Here is an 18,193-nt window from a genome sequence, read left to right on the forward strand (position 1 = left end):
AAATGTGTAACTCCAATCTTTATTGCTTGTTCGTATTCATTTTCGATGTGCATCCGTACGTCTTCAGTCTTTAGTAGCTCCTGTTAACTGACGTTGACTTAGTTAATAGCTGGCTTATATTCGTTTTAAATTCATTTAGGTGCTCTCTACCGTCTTTAGATTGAACAAGCGCTTCATGGGAAACACCTTATTGGATGTCCAAGGTTTCCCGTAGAGGCCGTCCAGTGAATTCATCAAGTCCTTTGTGGTCTTCATCTCCAAAATGGTGAAGGCCACCGTTTATGCAAAGCTTAGCCAAATTTTTTTTAATGCTTTTCGGTCAAGGAGAATCCATGCTTCATTTGCCATTGTTGTAGGCTTCTTTGCAAGACCGCCTAGTGGAAAATAAAGGTCCTTCTGGTAGAGATAGTCTTCAATATGCATCTTCCAGTGTTGGTAGTTCTTCCCGTTGAACTTCTCGATCTTGAGATTCCCTTCCTCCGCCATTACTCCCACTCAATTCAAGGAATCCTTTTCTTGAGATACTTTAGCTAGGAGCAAATCTTGCTCTGATACCGATTGTTAGAAAATAGGACGTAGCTAAGTAGATATTGGAGTAGTTTACTTAACGAAGGGAGATAATTTTCACACATAAGAGACTATAGAGTAGAGAGAGAGAGAGAGAGAGAGAGAGAGAGAGAGAGAGAGAGAGAGAGAGAGAGAGAGAGAGAGAGCACACCATATACATGGTTTACCCAATGTGTGCTACATCCATGGGAAAGTATCCATTCAATGGCTTTAGTACTTCAAACAAGAAGTAGGTTACAAAGGGATTATAGCCTTAATAGAGCTTCTGCCTTGCTTCACTCTCACCACCTTACATCAACTTCACAATGGACCACAATGATTTTTGTATGTAGAAGAGCCTCCTTTTATAGGCCAAAAGGGCTACCCTCTCTCATAAGAGGTACTCATGAGAGGTAGTCGTGCGGCATGACCGCCCTTGTGTAGACAAGTCCAGATTGGACTCTCCGATGCACCCATGTGTGGTTGCCCTTGAGAAGACATGTCCTTGAAATCGTCCATCGGCCATTGAATTTGGCCATCGGCTATCGGCCATTGACTTCCAACCACCGACCATTGGCCATTGACTACTAGCCATCGGCCAACCGACCAACCACTTTACGGCCGCCATAGAGACTGGCCGTGAATTTTTGGTTTGTCGCGGTGAGTGATTTTTCTTCACGCATGATGGACTCTCCTCATAGAAGGGGCTTTACAAATGTGCATTTTAATACTAAAATTACAAGGGGTAAATCAGGCTCCATACTCAACATAAACCATATCCATATTGAACTGACTTCCACACTTGGAGTTTGACATATCCACTGCAATCAAATTGACACATAGGGAGGTATGACTACTTAGTTTTGCCATGTGATTGTGAGCAAGTGAGTGATTACCAATTTTACCTTTATTTGTTTGTACCATAATACCAATGAGACTCACTTTGAACTTCTGTTCTACAAGTTGTCTATCCATCCATCAACCAGAACTTTGGTTTGTAGTTCCAGTAACACCTCGAGAAAGAACCATTTTTTGCCACTACTAAAGTGAAGATCATCTTCAATCCTCACCCACCTACTACTTTGGATGACGAGGAGACAGAGGAGTTGATTGAAGAATCAAGTCCCACCGCCAATCTTAGCGAGGAGGATGATTTTCATGATGATGATGCTGAGATGGAAGATGATGAAGCCAGCACATACAAATGACAATTCAGTTTCTCTCTTTGATGCTTTACAAGCCATGGGTTTAGATCTAAATGATTGCATCAGTAGAGATCTTTTCAAAGATGATTCATAAACATTTCGTGATTTATTATAAGAGAAGTTTTTATCGTGTGCCCCTTCCTCTCTCTCTCTCTCTCTCTCTCTCTACTTTTATCAACCATGCTAATTTATGTTAATCAATTGTTTAATTAATTAAAAGATAAAATATCTATAATTTATTTGTCCATTTTTTTCATGAGAAATATCAAATGCTCTATATTTTTTTATAAGATAGAAAGAAGCACTAAAATTTGAATATTTTTGCTCCAAAGTGTTTCATAGCAATGCTAGAGGTAGATAACGGTGGTTATGACACCTCTCTCTCTCTCTCTCTCACACACACACACACACACACACACACACACACACACACACACACACACACACACACACACACACACACACACACACACACACACACACACACACACACACAGAGGTGCGCAAGCATACACATATACACATTCACCTTCACACATTTTCTTCTATAGTTGTTTGAAGAGTTATGGCTGCAACTAGTCTCAGCATTTTCTATTGTGTGTAGTGCGAGAGTGCTCTCACTATTGTAGATGCTTTAATTGAACAAGAGCTCCTTTATTTTCTTCTCGCTCAACAACGTCTCACAACAAGAGAGCTCATCACCTCCACTATGTAAAGCCTTTCAAAATATGCGATAAATGCAAGGATGGAGTTGCTTGGATTAATTGCATGCAATGTTCAGGAGAAGAGTACAAGCCAGAGCTCCTTTATTTTCTCCTTGCTCAACATTGTTTCACAACAAGAGAGCTCACCGCCTCCACACTATGTAAAGCCTTTCAAAATATGAGATAAATGCAAGGATGGAGTTGCTTGGATTAATTGCATGCCATGTTGAGGAGAAGAGTGCAAGCCTCTTCTATCTTATGCAAGTTTGTCCGCATTGGGCCCCTTTGTGTGTGCTACTTGTGGACCACTATGTGTGCTACTTGCGGGCTATCATTGTTGATCGAGTGGCTAGATACTTTGCGCAAGCTAATTTATTCAAATAGCCATTGTTTCATACCTCAATACCATTTTTATGTAAAATATCATGATTTTTTTAAAATGTAAAATAGAAAGAAGGATCCAAATTTGAATATTGTAGCACCAAAACGGGGGGCAGTAATGTTTGAGGTAATCATAGCCGTAATTTACATGGTAATAACAGTGCTAGAGAGTGCGGCAATATGCATGATAAGCTTTGATTTACAAAGAAACTCCTTTCCAGCCCCCATCTTTCCTCTTTGGCCACCCTATTTTAGATCGTCTCACTACAAAACATGATAAATGGCTGTGTTAAATTTTTAGAAAGTTTTAAGGAAGTCTTAAGTTGAACTACTTTTCTTAGCATTTGCTTTTACAAACCCATATGCTGCATGTTTCATCCATTGACCTTGAATCAATTCTTTGAGATAAAGTACAAAATAATTACAAATTTACCTCTCCTAATATGTAGCTCCTTTGATAGTGCATACAATTAGTCAACTTGTACATCCAAATCAATGGAGAGAGAGAGAGAGAGAGAGAGAGAGAGAGAGAGAGAGAGAGAGAGAGAGAGAGAGAGAGAGAGAGAGAGAGAGAGAGAGAACCTTGCTACCTTATCCAAGAGCATTCACCATGCACCTACACACACATGCTGTTGAATAGATGCCTAGATCCATTGCAAGTAAAATGAATCCATCCTTCTCTCTTTCTCTCTCTCTCTCTCTCTCTCTCTCTCTCTCTCTCTCACTCTCAACATGTGCTTGTATGGCCAACTTTGATTGCCTTCTCACTTGTAGAATGAAAGAGATTATATTTGAGATATTCAAATTCTTTCTGTTGATCAGATGGAAATTGAAAAATGCATACCACTTCATAGTGGCAAAAGATTAAGCTCAGACAATTGAGATGTCAACTGCAGTACAACAAACAGATGTTGAGGTCAAAGGAATTACCTATGGTTGATTGATATCTATAGTTTTCCATTATATTGCATCTTAGATTTATGTGTGTGTGTGTGTGTGTGTGTGTGTGTGTGTGTGTGTGTGTGTGAGAGAGAGAGAGAGAGAGAGAGAGAGAGAGAGTTTTGAAGCTAACCCAAGAAAGAATTCTCCCATAACTATTGGCTAAAGAGAACTTCCATCAATTCATTTACCTTCCCCCACTATGAAAATCTCCAAGTGCTTACTGCGCTGTTTTACCGCGATTTGTAGAGAGAAGGTACAAATTCAAGTAGATAAACAAGAGAGAGGAGGGCGCACTCTCAAACACGTAGGCAGTATAATCCTTTGGTGTAGTCTGAGCAGTCTCACAAGCAGGGACACTCCTCGTGAGTCCTAGGGACTCTGCAACACATAATCTCCAGAAACGACATGCTCCTCACCACAACAACCATCACCGCTAGACTGTCGTGAAATTGTTGGTCCGCATGGTCCATCGAACATAAATCTAGATCTAATTTAATCTTAAACTCAAAATAAACCTAAATTTAATCTAATCTATCGTGCGTAAGTAAACCTAAAATAATCTAATCTAACCTAAATAAAACTAAATCTAATATAACATAAATCTAAATCTTACCTAATCTTAAATGATAAAAAGAAGAAAATGGTATAACCTTTCTATCACCCAAGTGTGGTAGATTGGTTATGCCATTTCCCTCTTGAATAATAGGTCTTGAGTTCAACTCCTCATCGGCTAGATCTTTAAGGTCTCTTGGGATAGTTTCCTACGACGTTAAATCTTTCTTCTTTTCGTGTGTGTGTGTGTGTGTGTGTGCCAATAAAGAGAGGAAAATGGTATAAGCTTTCTATCACCCAAGTGTGGTAAATTGGTTATGCCATTTCCCTCTTGAATAACAGGTCTTGCGTTCAACCCCTCATCGGCTAGATCTTTAAGCTCTCTTGGGATAGTTTCCTACGACATTAAAACTCTCTTCTTCTCGAGGGGGTGTGTGTGTGTGTGTTTGTGTGCCAATAAAAAGAGGAAAATGGTATAACCTTTCTATCACCAAGTGTGGTAGATTGGTTATGCCATTTCCCTCTTGAATAATAGGTCTTGAGTTCAACTCCTCGCTGACTAGATCTTTAAGGTCTCTTGGGATAGTTTCCTACGACATTAAAACTCTCTTCTTCTTCTTCTTCTTCTTCTCTCTCTCTCTCTCTCTCTTTGTTTTATATCTTTCTCTCTCTTCCTCTCTCAATGTGTGTGTGTATGCATTATTTGTTTATGCATGCGTGTGTGTGTGTTTTTTGTTTATGCATGTGCTCTCTCTCTCTCTCTCTCTCTCTCTCTCTCTCTCAAAAACACAATGTATGTGTGTCTGTGTGTGTGAGAGAGAGATAGATAGATTGATTTATCGTCCACGTAGGTCATATATGACCCATGGGACCGTCACAAAAGGCATTACATCGACTTGTTGCTTCTGGGTCGGATACATATTAGTTAAGGACTGAGGGTCCAATCATTGGGATAAGGGAAAAAAGGAAACAAGATCTAGGGAGGGTTGGACAGAGCCTTTTTGGGGGCTCGAAATTCTTGAATGATGGCTTTACCACCTCGATAGACTGCCCATTTACCTTGCTTGCGGGCTTCGTGCATTTTCTTGAGCTCGCTCTTTTTTATCTTCAATTGAGTTGTGGTCAGCTCCTCGTTGATCCAAATCTTTGTCTCTTTGAGGAGTCGGGCTTGTCGTAGTAATTGCAGCTTATCCTCTCTATCTTTGAAAGTAAGAAGGCAGTGTTCGGGTGGTACTTGCGTGTGTGTATCGTTGATCCAAGAAACCTTTTCAGGCTTGATGTTAATTGGTTGAAGGATGTCGTTGAGCTTGGTGATCGCTTCCTCGAGGGTGTCCTCAATGGTACACCATGGCGAGGGGAGCCCACCAATGCGAACCTTGAGGGCATTTTCTTCTTGAAGTTTTTGTTTGCAAAGCTCTGCTGTCAGGAATGTTTGAACTTTGGCAAAGGTGATCGATTGGGCTTGAGTGACCTTTGATTCGACTTCTTTTGCTTTGTCGGTGGCAAGCTCGACCATGGAGTCGAAGCGTGCCTCAAGCTTGCCAAGGCGAGCTTTGAGGTCACGGTTCTCCTCCATTACCTAGTCGAGGGCTGCTTGGAGTTGTGCAATCTGTGTGAGCTTGCTTGGGACTGCAACGATTGTTGCAAAGCTTGGCCGGCTCTTCGCTGCGGGCTTAGGGGTGTTCATTCTGGGAGAGGGTCGGCTATCGTGGGAACAAACCCTAGGTAGGGAGTTTGTTGGGTTAGGCTTAGTGCTCTTAAAACAAAAAGCCAGAGGTTTTGGGCAGCCGAAATGGTTTCTTGAAGAGGCAGCTCATGCAGGCAAGGTCCTCGTGCAACCGAAAAGGTTTTGTGCAGAGGCAGCTCGTGCAGCCAAGCCCGTCGTGCAGGCAAGGCCTTCGTGCAGAGAACTCCGTCGGGGCTGTGAGACTGTCGACCTGTAGCAGGTTTCGGCCAAGGCGAGCTCGAGTTTGTCGGTGCAGGCGAGGCCAGGGCGGCCAATGCAGCTGGGGCAGGGCTGGGTTGTTAACGCCCCCCCACAGGGCAGCCCCTCGCCCAGGGGGAGACTAGGGGACGCCTGCAGAGGGAACGAGAAGCGAGAGCGCTAGGGTTGAAGGAGAGAGAGAGAGAGGGAGAGAGAGAGAAATAGGGGAAGGGAACATGAGAGAGAGAGGAGAGGGAAGGAGCATACCTGGCTCTCCTTCCTCTCCTCGTGTATATGTGTGTGTGTGTGTGGAGAAGAAAGAGAGAGAGAGAGGAAGAGCGCGGGTTACCTTTGCTTGCTTGAGCGCCGGAAACTCAGATTTGAGATCTGAGTTTTTGGACGCTCTTGGTTATTTTTTTACCCCTGTCGACGTCGCTATGAGCGTCGCTAAGTTACAAGTAAACTAGCGACGCTCATAGCGACACCCATAGCGATGCCATGGGTTTTCACTTTTGAGTGTCGCACTACGAGCGTCGCTAATGTGAAGTACCTCTTGTAGTGAAACCAAAAGGGTCAATCTGTGTGGTTTAGTGTACTCCCTATGCATGCAAGGTATATAGCTTCAATGGTCCATGAATATACAAAAAGCTCCATTTACATATGTCAGATAATCCAAAATAGACCACTATTTACAAAAGTGACCAAACTAAACTAAAATATAGGCATCATCTCACTAAGCGGATGCAAACACATCTTTGAGTTAAGCTCTAGCATATCTAAACACTCACTCATATTCTACGATGTCTTTCCCTGCCTAGGTGGTTGCTTAATTAGTTTTTCCACATTATAGAGGCAATCATGTCACAATCAGTTTGCTTTTTCTTTTGCCATGACACATTGTAATGCTCTAAAAAATATTTGCACCAATCAGATAGTTGCTTAATGCAAAAAGCAACTGCATAGGTGTCAGTGGATTTCAAATATGGACAAGCAGCTTTTGGTTTGCAAAGCTTGAGGGCCCTCCAAGGACGTAGGGCATGCTATGTGGGGTCTTTGCTGTTGGTTGATCACTTCTCAATCAATTCCCACTCTCATTGCCAATCCCCAATCAATGACACCCACATGCGGCACACCCTCCTTAGTAAAGTTAGTCATGATGTTCCAAGGATGCAAGTCACAATGTATAATTCCTTTGTTGTGTGCATCTGCCATGGTCTTCACCAGAGCATCCATAAAAGAAGGTGTGCAATTTAGAATATGCTTGCACATCTCTTACTCTTGCTCTGTGGGAGGGCGTCTAGGATCGTCTTTTTGAGCCTTCAACATGTTAGAAAATTTACCTTTGGGTGGTGGAACACACTCTACATGTCACCCAGATCCATTCCATTGAAGTGAGGAAAAACCTGGGACCATGTCTCTTGGTGTGTTTGTGCTATGCATCTAACAATGTCCCTGTGGAACGATTGCACGCTTTCATCTAGAGCAAAAGATTGGTGGTTCTCTGCTGCATTTACTTTGAAGTCTTTGACCACATACTGCACTTCTGGTGGCAACCAAGTGACTCCATCAATTGTGCACTCTAACACAACTCCGTAGCATCCTTTCCCAAGATTTTGACCACGTTTGATAGCTTCGGGTGTGAGGTAAAACACCAATGGCACACTGTGACATAAAACGGGTGCGTAATAAATGCTCCATCCCAGTTTTTGTATCTAATCTTCCTATACTTCATCTTGAGAGGACACTGCTGGATAAAAGATGGATCTAGCTTTGTTTCTATGGATATCTTGAGCATCAATATTGCGTGCTCTTTTTGATTGTGACCTCTTTGCATGCCATACATTAGTCCAATGTTGTAGTTGGCTAGATCTGCATCAACTGGTGCATCAACACCCAAGTCTCTTAAGCATTGTGTCATATTACCCACAATACTATCTATTAGACTACGGATAGCCTTTGCATCTATAGATGAGAAGTGTGCCTGAGCTGCTTCAATTATCGTATCAAAGAAACGATCTTTGCGCATCTCACTCTCCAATAAAGAGGTGATCTCCTCCGTGGTCAGGGCACATATACACGTGACCAACAGATTTCTTATCTTGGTTTTTAACTCCTTCATTTCCACAGGATCCATGTATGCTACAATCAACACATATTTTATGATATTTAAAGACAAAATAACTTTAAATTTTATAACAAATATATGCTTCATGCATTGAAACTGACGACAACACTAGTTTAAAGAGTAGGCAATCATTCAATGAGAGTGACAACACCTCCAACCTAGTAGTAGGGTTGGTGCCGAGGCCAACACTGAACTAACCCATAGGCATTATCATCAATTTTAATCAAGCCTTTTATTTGGATAAGTGGGTTTAATCTATGGTTCAAAGGGTTCGACCCGATTCATAGCATTTTGTGAGTCATGACAAAAACAGTGTTCCTACCCCCTACCGACGTGAAACAAAAAGTGCTTTTATGTGGACACGTGACCATAAGTACAACATATGCATAAATTAGCATGTTAAACACAGTGAAACAAACATGGAGCAGCTTCATGCACACTCGGAAATTCTGTACATGCCCTCGTATATAGAAAAGTAATTATCGAGAGGGTAGTTTCTCAAAAAACAAAGTATAAGAGAGAAAAAGAAATGATGGCTATGGAGTTTAGAGCTTATCACCGTACTTTATGATTGATTAGGGGTTTTCAAAAGGCTTCTTGGTTTTCCGCAAGAGAGCGGTGCTAAGAGCTACATAAAAGTTTTCACCACAAAGTCGTTGGAGAGCGCGCACACTACGAAAAGAGAAGAGGAGATAGTAAGCAAGTAGAGAGAGAGTGTTCTTCCTTTTCTTCTTCCCATGAACAAGAGAGAATATCTTATGGAGATGGTGATGGGGAGCTTGCAGCACTCCGTATAATAGATATGTATTGCCATGCGGTAGTAGACACAAGTGCCAGGTGAAAATTGAGCACCAAGGATGAATTTATATGCATTTTACCAAGGTGGAGTGTGCCCCAAGCTGAGATAGGGCACCTTTCTTTTGCCTAGAATAGCTGCTAGCTTTTGGGAAAAGACTCCATCCTTTTTTAAAAACATGGCACAACTTTTGGTGGTCAACTGTTATCCCTTACCCTTCAATTTTTGCAGTAAAGATTGATTAATTAGACAGTATCTTGGAAGCTAATGTAACCGTGACTAGACTATGATGCACTATGATGTCAGACATAATTATGACTCTATGGTGTCTCTTTTTATGAAAATAATTCCTATAAAAATCTTGTTTTTTCTTCGAGTGGTCGTTTTTAAATCCGACGATGATTAAAATTATTATTTTTATATTTAAATCATCCTAAAAATCACATTGCTTTTCAAAAATACAAAAAAGCTAAAAATAGCGTGTTGACGATGGAACATAGAAGAATTTTCCCCAATATGTTGTACCATTATTTTTGAAGCGGAATGATACTTTTTGTAATATTTGAGCAGCCATTAGACTTTGTGGGAACAAGCCTCTATGGAGGAATATATATAAGTCAATTTTTGTAACCCTAAACCCAACTTTTGAGTTAATCAAATCCGGTTATCATTGTGCGTGGTGTCTGAGAGAGAGTGAGTGAGAGAGAGATTGTGATTTCTTCTCTTCCCTATGCGTGCTACGGAAGGTCCATTGCTAAAGCAACACCACCATGGTGCTAGCAATGGCGAGGGCTTCCATTCAATGCCAAGAGTGTGTGATTCCAACTACAACGCGAAGTGAGCTGCGACAAGCTTTTGGGTGAGTTTTATTGCAAACCAGGTGTCTTTTTGGTGAGTTCTTTGCACCTATGGATTCACAAAGAGTAGACTAAGCATTAGGATCATATGCCACGGAAAATGGTAACCTGTATTTTGTTGTCTGTCTTTATACACGATTGTCACAAGAGGTAGTTAAAGGTTGGTTATCAAGTCACGGTCCATAGGGTTTAGATCTCATGATAAGGAGAGAATATCTTGTGAGTTTTGTGATATTTCAAATGCATTTGGCCTCGATTCGGATAGCATTAGCATCATAGGTTGGATTGCTTTCACTAGTGCATAAGAATGCTTGGATTTGATTTCCTAAATTAGAGATTGTCTTAGAAGGTCAAGAAGGAGATTGACACCCATCTTCCTGTTTCCATGCACCTACATGTTAAGCTTTGCCCTTGGATGAGATAGAGTTGTTGGTTCTGTTCTCGCTATGCTAGCGTCTGCTCGTCGCATATCTGCCAACATTGGCACCACTGTCAAGGACCGAAGCGCTAGGTAGGTGACCTTAGATTAATCCTATGAGGTGAGAGTTCCTTTGGTGTGCCAAAGTATTCTTTTCTATCTTAGTTTAGTTAGGACCTATAAAGAGGTGCTAGGAAGCATGTGTCTTGCCTTGGTCACCTGTGTTGATGGTTTTAGTTTAGAATTGTATTGGTTTGGGAGCTTGAGTGGTTGAAGAGGTGATAAAATCATTGGCTAGTTGGTGTGTGTCAGTTAAGTGCTTATCTACTCACAATTGCAAAAGCCCATTTTTTATGTTTAGGAGTAGCTTTAGGTAGATGAACTGATCTTGATCTAGAGCTGTCCATCAATGAAAATTTGCTAGAGTTGATTGGTTGCATTGAAATATTGAAAAGAGAGTGATTCTTAGTTGAAATAGTGCAAAACAAGGTTCATAAAAATGTTTTGCATGAATAAGGATTGCTGAGGGCATAAGAAGGCATCAGAAAGGGCCCTGCACATAAAAATCTGAATTCTGCAAGGTTAGACTTAATACACGTATAAAGTCTCTAGGGCTGAAAAGAGACCAAACTTGTGAAAACTGACTATACTAGAGTGTTCAAATGAGTATTTATACCCTAGGAACACCTTGAGTGTGAAACTTTGTCATAGAATTGGAGACCAAAAGCCAAAACTCGGAGTGGTTGTAACTGAAAAAGTAGAGACTTGTGTTTGTAGACACTTTTGAGCTTTAAATTTTGCCGTGAACACATGTACATGATGCTGATAAGTAGGGGAACTTAAGGTAGAAACAGATGTGAATTCTCAGACATGAGACTTTATATGCGTATAATGTCTCCATCATATATTTGGCCAATATCTTGCATGTTGTCATCACTAAGCCATTTGGGAGGTGTCTGTAAGATTGACTACAAGATTCCACACCATTTGGTCAGCCAACTTTACATCTGGTTGCAGATTCTAATCAAAACAAAGAAAAGTGGTGAATTGGTGAATCATTGACATCAAAACTTGATTTTGAGAACATATGTTTTGAGTACACACAAAAGAGAACCTTAGGCTGATATTTAAGTCTTTTTGCCCAGAATAGACTCAAATGGTACAAAGGTGTATGCCCAAAGTTTCCTAAAGCCTTGGGGAAGTCCATAACTTATATTTTATTGCATTTGGACCAAATATGAGCTTAAAAAGACCAAGAAAGAATACCAACATTCTACACACCCTTTTTTGCCACAACTTGAACAAACTTAATCCCAAACTCAAGTCAGAGAATATATGTGAAGCCCCTGAGTGTTGGGCTACCTCTAGAGCAAGTTTCATGTCAAATGGCTCAAAAAGACATTATACGTGTATAATGTGTTTTTGATGTTATTGGTCATTATTTGGACTTAAGACCATACCGAGAGTATGAGCACACAACTATAAGCACAAACCTGGAAAAAATTGAGTCAAAGGATGAACCTTTTATGCTTGTGGCATCCGGTTAGGGAACGGGGCAACACCCATGAAGCTCCAAATATGGAAGGTCTGCCTGGTTGTATGCTCTTAGAAAGAGGATTCTCCACCAAGATCCACATGGAGACCTATTGAATTTATAAATTAGTAATTGTAAATAAAAACAAATCATATGTAAAGTAAAGGTATTTAAACTCGCGTCAAATCACTATCATAAAACTGTCTTTGTTTACAATTATAAGTATAATCATACTATAGTTTAAATTGCCTGCTTTTTGCCATAGCTTAAAAGAGAAGACAATAACATGATGGGAAGAGCCATATGAGAGCATCAGTCTCATGTACGGTTCAAGAGCCAAGCTTAGCTGATAGGGACAAGGGTTTAATCAAACTGTTACGCTTATCAAATACGATCTTGAATGAATACACGACTGAAAACTCCTGTAATCCTTTGAAAACATGAAGTGACAGCAGAGGTGTCAATTATTGAATAAGCAAGGTCTAATTTTGTTTTGATGAAACATTCAAACCTAGAAAAATTAGAAGTAAAGGAGCTTCTTTTTTATGAACTAAGACTTCTTTTGCCAAAGCTACGTAAATCTAGAATTACTTTATCAAAACTATTCAACAAGAAACTCGTGTGGATTGAACAAGAAAATAATTTGGATTGAACCAACTAAGATTTGGAGTGACTCTAACAAGGTCAAAGGGTTGATTTTCAATTTAATAAAGGGTGGGTATGCTGTAGTTATCTCATGGCTCATAGATTTCCTTTTCAGAAGTCCCTCTTACAAAGGCAACCGCAAGAAAAAAAAAAGAAGTTTCACCTCTCGAAAAAATTTCAAATTTCTAGAGGTAGATTCCATGAAAACAAAAGCAAAAGCATAAAATCCAAGAACAAGGGTCTAAAGTTTCATAAAAACATAAATAAGACATTCCACAGGAGTAGGACATCCAAAATTCCAAATAGGAATATAATAAGACATAATACTGTGGTAAAAAATATTCGTGCTACGCTAGTTTTAAAAAGGAAAAGCACCAAAAAAGCCGCCAGTATGCATTTAAGCACTGTCACGCTTGTCTACATAATTATGTATGGATCTTTGATGCAGTGGCTTCAAAAACAAAAAAAAGGTGCATGCAAAGTAAAATAGAATGACTAGGGCTATATTGCACACCACAACACATATTACTTCGTAAATTGACGTAACATCTTCAAAGAACAAATAACAAGGATGGGGGCTCAATAAATCCTCCATCTCCGACCGGGGTAGGAAAATAGCTTAGTCGGTTAGAGTGTTGGTCTGTCATGCCAGAAGCCGTGGTTTGAATCAGTTTCCTTGTTAGCATATCTAGTTAGGTTTGTTGTAAAAGTCAGAGTTGATGATATCGATGGAAAGGAAGCTTGACTACCTTTGCCCTTCGAGTGAGCATGTAGCAAAAAAACCTTGTCAGTCTCTACCCGTTTCGTTTACCAGACAAAGTAGTCAAGTGCTGCACCCAACAATGATGGTAGCAAAAAATATAGCTAGCCTAGGTTTTAACTCAAGCAGCATAGGACACTAAACTCCCATGTGTGTAAATCAGCGAGGATCACTAAATGCTCCTGCAAGTTGAGTCAATACCTATTATGTAAACGTTACCTCAAACTTGGAGATTAATTAAACTTTTGCAAAGTTGGGGTAGTTGAAAAATAGCCCACATCTATTACAAAATTGTATGTAAGATTCCCACTTCTTAGGCATTACTTCAACTAAACAAGTGTATCCCTAATTGTGGATGTTTACGTTGATAGTCATCTTATTTCTATGTTTGATAATATCAAAAAGAAAATCCCAACAGAAAATGGATTTTGTTCCAAGAAAGTAGAGGCTTGGACAAAGAAGCATTCCGGGGGGGCAAAGAAGCTGGGGATATGTTTAATCTTGAAGTATCTAGTATCTTCTAAAACCACGCCATAAAAAAAAGCAATCAACAAGCAAAGCTAGCAACGTCGAGATACCAATGAACACCAAGCACGTTACTCTAAATGCTTGATTGTACATGTAATCTATACTAGTATGGTTTATCCACCATCTGCAACGCGTCAATACGTCTGCGAGAAGCCAGGTTCAAGAAGTATTTTCAAACCCCGATAAGAAGTTAGTTAGACACCTTCAATAGCCTTCTTAATACTACCTTTATACAATGCTGTACAATTGATCCTCACGTTCTATGAATTTTATCTTTAATAGAAATAACAAAAATGATGTAAAAAATGTTGATTAATTCAACTTTTGCTTTTGCTATTGCTAGATGCAACGAAGAAAAGGCTGCTTTAGCTTTAGCAAAATCAAAACCATGTGGAAATTTACCCTTAAACTCACTTTGGATGGGGTTGTTTCTCTAGTGAAAATGTACCCTTAAACTGGTTTTCAAAGAAGTTATTGCATCCTGGATTATTCAGGTGTGTGCTTTATTAATTCACTCATCTCCAGCGTGAAGGCCCCTTTTACAGGTTCGTGACATGTCTACTACACAACAAGCTTGATTGTGTAGATTTCTCAGGTTTATGCCGATTTATGTCTTTTTTTATTTTTGCCGTGTTGTGATGTTGGTGCATTATGGGTTTAAGAAATACGACATTTGAATTTCTCTACCAATTGGTACATATCTGCAATAACTGTGTTTTTTATTGAACCTCTATTGCCTACCAATCAAGGGGTAGCTGTGTTGAACTAGGTTTTGGCATGTTCTGAACATCTTCTGATGAAGACCTTTGGGATTGATTGAGCAATATGTGCTCCTTACCTATGGTCCTTTGCTGCTAAAATTTCAAAAATATGTACTGATCCTAGGCTAGAGTTTATCTTTCATAAGAAACTTTACAAGAATGCTCGTATATTGGGTTGCTTTTTGTAATTTTCTTAGTTACTTTGGTCAATTTTGGATTGGTTAAGCCTGGCATATATGCAATTAAGAAACTTTTCAATAGAAATGTGTGGTGGGAATTTTCCACCTCTGAAACTAAATATATGTGGCCTTTGAGCTTTGGAATATTCTACCCTATTATAGGTTTAAATCAAGACTTCTTGGATTATTTACTCCCTTAGGGTCTTCATGGGGTTGTGGTACCTGGTTACTAACAAACCTTCTCTCATGTATGTGCATACTATAGTAACAACTACTCTAGAACCTAGCTAGTGCTGGGTATTTTTGAGTAGGTATTGGTTAAACTATAACATTGAACTTTGGTGTTCCTTGAACTATTCAGGTGTATTACACTAATTTTTTGGATCAAATCTATGCTAGATAGGGAATAATAATCAAGAAAAGGGAGCTAGTTGCTCTCGCTTTTGGAGTTTCAGCACGACTGGGAGTTTTTTTACTCTAGATTAGGCACAAGAGGAAATTTTATAGATTTTTATAAGCTACTGAGTGCTTGTCGTACGGCTTGGGAACTCCCACATTGGTAAAATCTATTGTTTTATGGAATGAAGCTCAGAGTTGACTTTAATGATTTGGACTGTGATTCTTGATCTGGACCATGGCTTGTGCTTGGTTTGTAACAGTAAATCTTAAACCATTTTTCACATTGGATAAGTTGGGCTTCTAGAATTTCTTAATTTATAGTTGTATGGCACTTTAATTTCGGATAAATAGACTAGATCACAACTGTCTGGGCAAGTAAAAGCTTCACTTTCCATGATATTTTGTTAACAAATTGGACACTAGTTTGATACAATTTCTTGACTGTGTGATTGTCACATAGTTCATACTTCAATTTTAAAAAAAAAAACACTTGGATTAGAAGGGGTGATGGCCTTCTCATCATAAATTTTCTTAATAAAAAAATTGGCTTCTAAAAGGATAATTACATGTTATCTCAAATACTTCAACTTTTTATGAAATATTTAAGGGATCTTTTGATAATTGGATTAGAAGGGGTAGTGGCTTTTTGATCACATTAGAAACATAAAAAAATACAGCTTTATGTTTTGGGGTTTGTGAATTAAAAAGTTATATCATATTTGGAATACATCACAAAATTTGTTAACAAAAATGAAATAATAGAAGAATATTTTGACACTTTGATCAAAAGGGGTGGCAGCTTTTTGATCATAACATTTTAAAACTAAAGGGATTCTTTTTGACTTTGGATCAGAAGGCGTGATGGCCTTCTAATCACAATATAAACATATGAAAAATGTACTTACTTTTGGAAGGGATATTTGTCTCCTAAATACTTTGCACCATTTGATGCTTTAAAAAGGATAGTAGGTTTAAGTTAAAAAGTTTTCTAAGTAGGACATGGATAATACCTGATAGGTTCGGTGACACCTGTAATACTCGGGTGGAACTTATCAATAAACACTCTTGTGTGGGCTATCCTATACCTAGAAACTCCAATATAAAACTTTTTTTGACTTAGCCCTATCCTCTACAAGACCTTCCACTTGATGCTTATAATCTGTAGAGCTGGGCCCCCTCTTGTATTTCCCCCATATACATATGGTGGAACTCAGTCCTGAAACACACTGAGGTAAGTTGATATTCTACAGTAGTGAGTACACTCCCATAAACCATTACCCCTATCTTAAGCCTAGGGTAACCCCCCGAAGGGATTTTACACCATATTAACGTTGATGATGAGAATCGAATTAGTTCTTGAGTATAATTAGCCCACATGGGAACTTACCCTTAAACTCACTTTGGATGGGGTCGATTCTCTAGTGAAAATATACCCCTAAATTTTTTTTCAAATAATTTAGTGCACCCTAGCTTATTTAAGTATGTGCTTTATTATTTCACTCCCCCAGAGAGTAAAAACCCCTTCTACACATTTGAGCCATATACTACACAACAAGCTAGACTATGTAGCTTCCGTCTTGGATTCTGAGCTAATCTTATAGGAAAATATTGGGGGAATCTTTGCCTAACGTTGGTTGGATTGGATTCCACTTTCTGCTATTTATTGAGGTGAGGGATGAATCTTCCCCTCACTTAGCCTTATTTTGCGTTGTGTCTGGGAAAGTAAGTAGAGTGAGTAGTCTACTGATTATAGTAGTTTTGTGCAACTATTGTGTGTGGGGTGGCGTTGTCTCCCTTCTTAAAGCTTCAAACTATGGAGTTAGTAGATCAAAACAATGCTTCTCAGGTGGATGCCGGGATGTTCATGATACAAATACACATATTTTGTTTCTTTTTCCTGGTTTCTAGTTTCTACCATGAATGGTTGATTTAATTGAATATTGTGGACTATCACATTGGAATAAGTTTGCTGTGGTTTTAACATGCAATGCTTCTCAAATTTATGCCAATTTGTGTCTTTTTTTATTTTTGCTGCGTTGTGATGTTTGTGCCTTATGGGTTTAAGAAATTTGACACTTGAATTTCTCTACCAATTAATACAAATCTACAATAATGTTTTGTTTTTTATTGAACCTCTGTTGCCTACTGATCAAGGCCAGTTGTGTTGAAACATGTTTTTTTCCTGTTCTAAACATCTTCTGATGAAGGCCTTTGGGATTGATTGAGAAATATGTGCTCCTTGCCTATGGCTTTTGTTGCTGAATTTTAAAAATCTGTACTGCTCCTGGGCTTAAGCTTCTCTTCATATAAACTTTACAAGAATGTCGGTATATTGGGTTGCTTTTTGTAATTTTCTAAGTTACTTTGGTTAATTTCAGATTGGTTAAGCCTGTATATATGTGGTTAAGAAACTTTCTATATGGAAATGAGTGGGGAGAATTTTCCACCTTTGAAACTAAAGATATGTTGCCTTTGGGATTTGGAATACTCTAACCTATGATAGGTTTAAATCAGGACTTCTTGGAGTATTTACTCCCTTAGGGTCTTAAGGGGATCATGGTACCTGATTACTGACGAACATTCTCTCATGTGTATAGTAACGTCTACTCTAGAACTTGGCCAACGCTACATATTTTTGAGTAGATATCGGTTAAACTCTAAACAGTGATGGTTTTAAACTATTGTGTTCCTTAAACTATTCAGGTGTATTGCATTAATTTTTTGAATCAATTCTGGTTCCTTCTGTCTTTTGGAGATTTTAGCACTACAGGAAGTTTTTCTACTCTAGATTAAGCACAAGAGGAACATTCACTTATTTTGATAAGCTATTGGGTGTTGCTTGTACGGCTTGAGAACTCCCTCATTGGTAAAATCAACTATTTTATGAATGAAGCTCAAAGTTCACTTTGATGATCTGAGCTGTGATTCTTGATATAA

The 18,193-nt window shown here is 39.1% G+C and overlaps 1 pseudogene; it reads left to right on the forward strand.

Moving 5' to 3' along the window:
• Nucleotides 1-12,384: 12,384 nt before the first annotated feature.
• Nucleotides 12,385-13,119, forward strand: LOC147453344 (uncharacterized; annotated as a pseudogene).
• Nucleotides 13,120-18,193: the final 5,074 nt, after the last annotated feature.

Source organism: Adiantum capillus-veneris, chromosome 7, assembly GCF_014529385.1.
Source record: "Adiantum capillus-veneris isolate H3 chromosome 7, ASM1452938v2, whole genome shotgun sequence".
In the NCBI taxonomy this organism is placed as follows: Eukaryota; Viridiplantae; Streptophyta; class Polypodiopsida; order Polypodiales; family Pteridaceae; genus Adiantum; species Adiantum capillus-veneris.